Source organism: Zingiber officinale, chromosome 1A, assembly GCF_018446385.1.
Source record: "Zingiber officinale cultivar Zhangliang chromosome 1A, Zo_v1.1, whole genome shotgun sequence".
In the NCBI taxonomy this organism is placed as follows: Eukaryota; Viridiplantae; Streptophyta; class Magnoliopsida; order Zingiberales; family Zingiberaceae; genus Zingiber; species Zingiber officinale.
In genome coordinates, this window is record NC_055987.1 from 155,636,254 (window position 1) to 155,645,621 (window position 9,368).

The 9,368-nt window shown below is 33.5% G+C and overlaps 1 long non-coding RNA gene across 1 annotated transcript; it reads right to left on the reverse strand.

Annotated features, from left to right (window-relative positions):
- Nucleotides 1–2,211: 2,211 nt before the first annotated feature.
- Nucleotides 2,212–4,665, reverse strand: LOC122038115. The gene is made up of 3 exons (XR_006127800.1): nt 4,564–4,665; nt 4,381–4,467; nt 2,212–2,278 (listed from the first exon to the last, which is right to left on the reverse strand). It is a non-coding gene; the product is annotated as an uncharacterized LOC122038115 (long non-coding RNA).
- Nucleotides 4,666–9,368: the final 4,703 nt, after the last annotated feature.

The following is a 9,368-nucleotide window of genomic DNA, read 5'->3' on the forward strand; positions in this document are numbered from 1 at the left end:
GCAATTCAAAGTGTGCAAACATCTAATGCACAATGAGCTTCTCACTTTGGTAAAGAGACTCTCAAGGTGTATAAATACACATTTCAAGACATACATACATAAGGACATTGATAAAGAATTACATTGAATAGTATATGCAATAGTAATTAATAGTGTACAAAAGCAAAACTAATAGTTAATGGACTAGAGTAACAACTGTTTATACATTATAAAAATTGATTATTTTCATCCTCCTATTCATGTATAAAATAATAAAGGGTCTATGAATGTAATAATAAATCAGAAGGGTTGGATACAAAAATGAAACAACGTATATTGGCATATGTCAATAGTCAACAGAACATGAATAGCTTGACATGCACCATAAGAAATAGAAGGGAAGGGTAGAAAAAATAGTTATACGTTTTCAATGCTCACCCTTAATAAAAAATGAAACAATTTATTCTCGAAGGTGTCGATCACACTCGGAATCTCTCACATCATAGGATCAGCCTTAAAAAAATGAAACAATTTATTATCATATAAATTGTCATAAGAAATTTTATTTTCAAATAAAACTTACAACTTTGTGATAATGTTCAACCAAAGTCTTCAATCCATGACCGCATTCAAGATATGTTTTCAAATGATATTTATTTTGATTTATAATTTTTTAAAAAAAATAGATCATTTTTAATATATATATTTATGATTTATTAAAATTTAAAATAAATTTTAATTTCATTTAAAAAGATCGGGACAAGGTCCAACCTCGTAACGAGCGAGTTCTGACCTCGTGACCTCACCATAACAAGTTGGGCGAGGGCTTTTCATAGATAGGGTTGGAGCGAGGTCTTTTCACATATCTGAAAAATTTTTATTCCCAGATTTTATTTTAGCGACACTTAATGTCTTTACGTCGCCAAATTACCACAATTTGAGGTCGAAAAAAATTTCCACTACTAATAGCAACGTGGAGTCATGTGCACGTCGCCGAATGCCTTCTTTTGGTAACGCATATTAACGCGTCGTTAAATGATACAAAATATATATGGAAAAATTCCCTCCTAATTAATGTTTCTATCTTTTAGCAATGTGAAACGCTCCAAGAGTCGCCAAAAGTCACATTTTCCGACGTTGATTGTGCTGTGCGTTACTTGGTTTTTATCGAAAATCAGTTTCGTTTAGTTTACTAAAAAATATCAGTTTGGTTCGATCAAACAATTAACAATAGTATACAAGAAAGGAGTTGTTCTATAGTAATCTACAGTAGAACATAATTACTAATGATCATCAAACGAGATAATGGATGAACAAGGGAATCTCTTTAATTTTCTCTTTAAACGAATGGTCGCAGGCTATTACCAGAGCCTGAGTCATCATCTGAAAATCGTCAAGGCAGATGGAACACAAGCTATTATCTTCCATAGTAGTTACCATCAGGAGTCCCTCCACCGCAGCTGTGGACGCCGACCTCCTAAGGCACCGACACTACAAGAAAAAAGCTAATAGACAACGCTTTTAAAACGTTGTCTTTGTGCCTGAAAAAGCATTGTTAAAGGCACTGTTATTAAAAGTCTGCTCAACGACAACGCTTTTAAAGTGTTGTCGTTTGCAGCAAAGACAACGCTTTTGCAACGCTTTAAAAGCGTTGTCGGTTTATGCAAAGGCAACGCTTTTAAAGCGTTGTTTTTGGTAGAAAAGACAACGCTTTTGCAACGCTTTAAAAGCGTAGTCATATTTTGCAAAGACAACACTATTACAATGCTTTAAAAGCGTTGTTGTTTTTTATAAAGACAACACTTTTTGCAACGCTTTAAAAGCGTTGTCGTTTTAAAGAAAAAAAATTATTTAAAAATCATTATTTTTATATTTACGAAACTATTATTTTTCTTTTACCATGTCTAGATTCGAATTTTACATATAATCAACTCAGCTAATGATTTCAAACTCATACCAAAATAATAGAAATCTGACGTTGAAGTAATATTAGTATTTAATTACATGAGAAGCTAGTAAATATCAAAATTAACACTAATTCTGTTTCAAAGTAGATAGTGATATTCACATATAAAATAAAAGAGCACAAAAAATTTGTTTTGAACAGCTACAATCTGTTTAGCCAACAATCTGTTTACTTCTAAGAAGTAGCTACTGAATACTGAATACTGAAGAAGTAGCCAACAATCTGTTTACTCAAAACAATACAGTAGTTACTGAATCCAGTCGCTTAGTGTACTGATCAATTACTGAATCCATACGCTCCTTAGTGTACTGATCTCGACTGTCCTGTATCCACCTACAAAAGTAGCAACAATATGTTTCAAGTCCATACATGAGCATTATTGATGGCTCTCAAAAGAAACAAAACAATCACTGGAGACGAATGAATGAATACTCACAACCAATATTAGATGAACAATCATTGGAGAACAGTATTAGATGCTAAAATTGCATAAACTTTTGAAATCCTATCAAGTTCTAAAAATAACTACTTTTTTTTTTTACTTCAGATTCCACAATGGCTTCAATTATGACATCTGCACTTTTAAGATCTTCTAAACTTGATGTGTATCTCGAGTGGTTCAACAAATCAGTACCTACAAGCCATAACACAGATGCAACAAGTGCTGGAAAACGGAAGCCTATAAGCTCTCATTTGCAGCAGTTGAGTATCAAGCCATTAATGGCTGGGCAGCATGAAGGAGAGGGACTTTCTAATGCATACGTGTTTAATAAGGCTGAGAAAACAAGGACAATGGCGGAGTCATTACAGATTAGTATGGAGAATAGTAGGTTTCTCAATTTTTGCACTGCAGTTCAGATGTGCAATTTCAAAAATCAGATTACTGTCCTGGCAAATTCTGAAGCAACAGATGTTTTCAACAACCAGTGAAATAGGGACTGATGAGACCATTTATAGCAGCAAATTGGAGGGAAGACCTTCAATGGTACATACAAATTCTCGAACACCATTCCAAGGAGTATGAAAGAACCCCTTTTTTTTAATTCTGATTTCTACATCTGATACTCTACAATATCTAATAACTGAACCTGCCTTGAGTTTTCATAATCATCAACCATCAACTGACTTGACTTGTCTTGCTGTGTTTTTGGGAAAACCAAGAGAGGATTAAAAAAGACTAGCAACCATCGTTCATGAAATTTTCTTCAATTATGTTCAAAGGGAAACGAGTGATTTCGCTACACAAGGCTAAATGGAGGTACCAAAAAGGTGAACAACCCATATAAGAAACTTTCGAGCATAAATGGAGGTACTCAGAGAATACCCACTGGTATTGATCAACATTAGAGTTGTGAAGGTTACAACATTGCTATGGCGACTTCATAGCAAACAATAAAAAGTTGCATAAAGAACCAAACACCAAATTTTACCATCAAACATTAGTAAAAGTTGTAGACATTTCAAATCAAAATAAACGAGTTCAAAATGTGAAACTTTGCTAGAGAATCAACTATAATATGATAAACTGTGGTTTGTAGTACTCAGTATAACATCCATTTCTCAGTTTTTGTCTTATGTTGCATCTGTGTTTTTTATTTCTTATTTACATGAAGTATATATCTTGTAATACAAGCAAATATCCTGAAGTTCAATAATACAGATCTATAGTAAGCTTCTACGCCTACAACCAATGAAGTTCTATAAGAACTTCTTATGAGACATCAGTTGAGGTTTGTGTTGTTTACATTCCTTTCTAATTTATTTGCATGGAGTCATTAGAAAAGCCAAAATGAAGGGTAGAAACTCAATATAGCCCGAAATTCATATTTATGGTACTTATGCAAACAAACATATATAGAGTAGACTTTTTATTTCCCAAATTGTGTGCACAAATGATTTCATTTGTAACAATCAAACCATCAATTAGTCCACTTACTAGATTCTCCATAATTTAACAGAATGAAGTGTTTACATTTTTAATACTGCCACGATAGAGAATAGACATAAATATCGTAGCTAAGAACATAAGCATTATATCCCTTCATGTATACCATATTATTATTGTTGACGTGACAATATGATTCATCTAAACTCTCCAGATTATTGAAATAACAGAAGAATTGAGCAAGTGGACTATCATATGGCTACAACTGATATAAAAAATTTAGCAAACAATTGTCAAAATTAGAAGCTCAGGGAGCACATCTCAGTATTTCTCCATTCTAAAATGCATTCAGTTTATATAATTCAGTTAATGACCAAGAAGACTCTTTATCACAGATTAAACTTAGAATAACAAACAAGGGTAGATTGCATCTCATAGCTGAAAATGGATTCTAAAGAAGCAAAAAGTTGCTTCTTGCTAAAGATAATGAACTTAATTATATAAACCTTAGCTTAAACAAGGTAATGAACTTACATAAACTTGAACGCACCTACTCATAAATATGATCTTGTATACATTCTTCCAACTCCGATCGCACCTCATCAATTTCTTCTCGAGAATACTCTGCTTGTGTGAACTGTGAACATTAATGAGGAAAAAAAATCAACATTGACTTTGCATATTTAAAATAGTTTATTTCAAATAATTTGAGACATAAGCAAGTAAACATTACTATAGATCGTAGTGAATCTCTTTCAATAATTTCAACTTCTTCAACAATTTGTCTCATAAATCGCATCACATAGTAACCACATTGTTTGGCATCTTGTTGTCGAGGAGCCTATGGAAATTAGAGACATATTATTAATGATAAACATACACATTAAAATATATGTTATACGTAATTACACATACCTTTACTATTACCCACATAGCCTTTTTTTTCTACCTTTCCTTCCCTTGTTTGAATTAAACAATCTTAAGGCCCTTCATACGTTAAAAATTTTTTATATATGAGTTTTGTATTAACATAAATGCTTAATAAAAAAGAAATATGAACTCATATTTCCACTATATATTTCCAATCCTCATCATGAATGTGGTGCCTTAGAGAATCCAACAAATAAATAACTTCATTGTAAGGGTCAATAACAGTGAGAATCCAATGGAAACTATGCAACAAACACATAATTAGTGCATATAATTCAATAAATTATCAAAAGACAACAATTGAAAGTGATGTTTTAATTCTTACTTACCCGATATTACATGGCACTAATACAAGTTGATCTACAGATGCACCACTTAGCCTGCCTGCCAAATGACTTGCCCTTTGCTTTAGCCTTTCAAGCTTACCTTTTTTTGTCATGTGCAGTGTTTGCCATATATGGGATTTTATGTGGATTCACAAATCTGAATTTTTCTTTCTTGTTATCTTTCAGCAGTTTTTTATAAAGATGTCTGCCATTGCAAACATAATAAAACGAAGAGGTAGATTGAAAAATGAAAGTTATTCACAAAATGGATGATTATCATAGATTACAGTAAACCTGTTAAAATTATATTTAAATTGCTAAATCTAAACACTTACCATATGTAGCCAACTACACAATTGCCTGAAAGGGGCTCCAAATGACACAAAGGAATGATATCCTCAAGGTGTAGAACAAGTTCATAATCATCATCAAACACGTCATAATCAAAACTCACTGATATATATCTGCCATCATCTAAAGCACTCTTACTATAACAATATAACATATGTAATGCTCTTGGGGCACTTATTGACAAAGTATGTTTCTTTTTTGGTTGTTCAAGCTTCTTCCTTCGAGGCTTCTAATAATTTCAAATCATGATAGTTAGATAGGATGATTAATAAAACAAGTGACAATTTAATTTGAAATAAAATCTAACAAATACCTCATCTTGGTTCACTATCAAGTGTTTTGGCCAAGCCACATGGGTTTCTACAGCATCACCAATTACTTCAAATTCACTTGGAATTGGATATGGCAAAGGTGTTGATTTTTCTACTGCTTCATCAATGGAGACTCGCATACAATTATTGGGAAATGGAACACCATAAAGCATTATATCAGATTCATTGCCACAAACAATTGTACCATGTGCAACAATATTTGTGCTAGATTCCAATGTCAATGCAACTGGTTTTCCCTAAAATGTAAAAGTTGCAGGTCACAAATAGCAGCAGGTCACAATTAATGCAACTAGTGTTATACCTGCAAAACATCAGCTTGACACAAAATTTGTAGGTCATCATCATCGTTCTTAATGTCATCTTCAATCATGGGTTGCAACTTTACTGAGCAACTGCCTTTGTCATCAATCGAATTATCACACATGGTACCCTTTTTATACACCATTACTTCAAGGTTTTGTATACGTGCATCTTGTTCTAAAATTTTCTTCCTCGTCTCCATCAGCTCCCTTTTATGCTCAGTGATTACATCAGCATGCTTCCATCTTCTACCAGAATTGAAATATATTGTTGGAGTGATATGACCTCCAATACCCCTCACACGGCCATTATATTCTTCAGTGTCAAGTGCTTTGGTAAGTATATCCTCTTTGCTTCCTTCAATTAGCAGCTTACCCTCCCTCTTTTGTTGAATGTAACCATCCTGTCAGGCACATTAAAAAGCATTATTACTAAAAGAGTTATCAGTTCAATAAAAATCATACTTTTACTTATTGTTATTTTGCTTACAATCTGTTGGATTTTTTTATCAAATGCTCTCCTTCAATGCCACCTGCTTTGGTGACTCGTCCTTTCTTCCACATAATAGCTCTATTAATGTCGTCATCATCACATAATTCAGTCGCCTACAACAAGAAAATTCCAATAACAGTTAAATGAATAAAATTAGTCATTAAATGAAACAAACTCACAAGAATTAGTCATCAAATTGCAGCACTAGAACAATCAGGATTATGATCAGGATTAGAGCCAACTGAATTGCACATCTCGTAGAGGCACAATCATTAAATGAAATGGGAAATTAGGGAAAAGCTTTAAGGCATGGGGTACCAAATGTATCACTAACTGCCAACAACTTGCAGCAACAAGCCAGCCCCCCACATACTCAGTTTCAGACTCAGGTGTTGAGTATGCGGTACCAAAGGTGGTTTGCTCCTGCATAGAATTTGTGTCTACTGCATAGAACTTGCGTCTCAGCAACCACATTGACAGTGAAAAGCCACCAAATAGTAGGGAAAATGGGAAAACAGCAAGACACAATCAGTGATCCCACTGGCACAGAGAAAATTCAAATAATTTTATGTGAATAAATTGGAGGATTCATAAGAAAATATGCTAAAAAAATACTTATTATTTCTTCCGCAAATCGTTCATATCCTTTACGTGAAAGCCGATGAGGATACATGTGTTATTTTCTTCTTTCTTTTTGTTGATCACTTAGTTTCTAGTTAGTGAGGATACATGTGTTGTTAAACTTGAATATAAATAAACAAGTTTTAAAAGATTAAATTACAAATCTTACCATGAAGTCTTCAGACATGCGACTAATCACAAACGACCTCCAAGTATCTCTTGTAATACCATAGTCAATAGGTGGCTCATCCAACTCCTCAGGTTTATCAAGCTTACTTAAAATGAACGTCTTAGTGAGATAACTTTTGTATTGACGCCACTTATTGTTTGCTGATTTCAAACAATCATTCTTCCACTTTGGGTCAACATTGTACATCAACTGTAAATCACAAAAATGAAAATATGTTAAAAAAAATTAAGACAAACAGTAAATATATTATAATAATTGATAAAACATGCTAATTTACTTATATTAACTGATTCCCAGATCAGTTCTTTAACATCACTTGGAACATATTTCCAAGTCTTGTAACTAATTTGAACCTTTTCTCGAGTCAGCACACCAATATAACTTTGCATTGCAATAGCTGCTTCTCCTATTGGCTATCCAAGTTTATTGAATGCAACATCCTTTCTAACTCCTTAAATCCTTTGCTTAGCTAGATTATGTAGGTGTGTACGACCTCTAGACATTCTTGTTGTTTGGGTGTTTGTAGAATCCAACTCTGTGTTACCATCCCAACTTTCGGTAGGGGCTGGAGTTTCAATTTTTTCCTTGCCCTTACCTTTTTTTTCATGCTTTCTAGAGGCTTCCATGGAGTCCACACCTTCTGCTGATCACAACGACATGATAAAAATAATCATAGAAAAAAGTAAATAGACAACAGATACAAGAAAAGAACTTCCTAGATGTTTTGTGTGGTGTTGTTCACAAAACTAGGTTACTGTGAAATTAGGACTGGTTGCCATAGTGATGTTTTCCACTGCCAGACTTGTTTTCCACTGCATATCAATATTGTCAACAACATATCATTCTTCAAAGGTAAATAACATATCAATTTAAATTGTTTACAAACTCATCTTGAAAAGTAAAAAGTTCAATATTAAATATTGTCGACCCAATTCCCATCACAGTCATCCCGAATGCATGGTGGTTCATTATCATCTTCTCCGTCAACATCCATTGGTGGTAACCATCTGCTAAAACATTGATAGTGGATTCCAGTTTCTTCAACCTCTGTACCATTTATGTATTCAAAGTACTCTCTACTTGGAGTTGCAAGTACAACACTCCATAAAGGATCTTCAGGATCTTTGATGTAAAATACTTGCTTTCCTTGACTAGCCAAGATAAAAGAGTCGGATTTGAATCCAATTCGATTGAGGTTTACCAATGTGAAACCAAGATCATCAACTTTAATACCATTATTATTCTCCACCCAATTACATTTGAACATTGGAATTTGAAATTTGGTGTAATCAACTACCCATATTTCTTCTATAACTCCATAAAAACCCATATCTGACACAATAGGTTTTTTATCCTTTGCACTAGCAATTTGCATTGTCTTTGCGACTAAGCTGACTTCGGAGTTTTGTACAACTCGTATACCATCATGCTCTTTTGTAGCATAAGTAACCCCATCAATCAAATAACTAGAGTACTTTAAGATTTGCTTGTTAGGTCCGCGCGCTATCCATTTCAATCTTTCTTATACTTGATGAGTGGAAGGGTCTACACGTGCAACCTATATTTTTTATGTGATAAATTGTTAATTATGCATAAATATGATAATGAATGTATGTCAATACGTAATACTAAAGGAACTTAGACGATCATGTAACCAAGTAGCAAACGTTCAGTTATGCTCATCTTGTAACCACTTCTTGGACTTAGCCCTTTGAAGAAATATTGCATTCAAATATGCCATGTGTTCCCTAATAAAATTATTAGGAATAAATAAACCAATAGAATGTAAGCTAACCAAATGAAAGTATTAATAAGTTGGAGAAATTACTCGATATAGAAATCAATCTCCGCATCATTTGCCAATACGTAACGATGTGCTTGTTGTAACTCATCATGACTAGTGGAGTGCACCACAACACCCGATAATGGCTTAGTAAGTTCTATTTGTCGATGACTTAATGGGATCCCAATTGTGTGCACACTACAAAGATAATCT